At 42.9% G+C, this 678-nt stretch overlaps 1 non-coding gene across 1 annotated transcript; it reads right to left on the bottom strand.

Moving 5' to 3' along the window:
• Window positions 1–276: 276 nt before the first annotated feature.
• Window positions 277–383, bottom strand: LOC141640219 (small nucleolar RNA R71). Its single transcript, XR_012542908.1, has one exon. It is a non-coding gene; the product is annotated as a small nucleolar RNA R71 (small nucleolar RNA).
• Window positions 384–678: the final 295 nt, after the last annotated feature.

Raw genomic sequence — 678 nt, 5'->3', positions numbered from 1 at the left:
ATCCGCATTCATACAACTAGTCGAGAGAAGCCAATTTGGAGGGATGCCTAGTGAATATCCTCATATACACATGGAAACTTTTTGTGACTATTGTGATGCTATCTCTCAAACCGGAGTAACCCAAGACCAAATTCGATGGGTGTTGTTTCCTTTTTCCTTGATCGTGTCACAAAGCAATGGTTAAAGAGCCTAGACAAGGCTACCCTTGGTATTGATTCATGGAAGAAGTTAGCACTTGCCTTCTACAAGAAGTTCTATCCCTCGGAGAAGACCAACATGTTGAGAGCCCAAATCACCGGGTTTAAGCAAAGGGATGAGGAATCATTATATGACGCATGGGAGAGATTTAAGGACACTTGTCGCTCTTGTCCACACCATGGACTTAGTGAGTGGTTCCTTGTTCAACAGTTTTGGAACGACTTATATGAAGACTCAAGAAATGTGCTTAATATGGGGTCCAATGGGAGGTTCACCGAGGTTGATGACAACCAAACATGCGCCATAATAGAAGAGATGGCGGTTCATAATTCCCAATATAGTAGACCACGAAAGGCCACTAGAGGAGGAAAGCATGAGGTAGATTCCATCACACAATTAGGTGCTCAACTAAGTGCACATATCGACACCATCAACTTGAAGTTTAAGAAGGCCATGGCTAAGCTTGATGAAACTTCCAAA

This window comes from Silene latifolia, unplaced genomic scaffold, assembly GCF_048544455.1.
Source record: "Silene latifolia isolate original U9 population unplaced genomic scaffold, ASM4854445v1 scaffold_73, whole genome shotgun sequence".
NCBI lineage: Eukaryota > Viridiplantae > Streptophyta > Magnoliopsida > Caryophyllales > Caryophyllaceae > Silene > Silene latifolia.
This window is presented reverse-complemented; position numbering and strand designations above follow the sequence as displayed.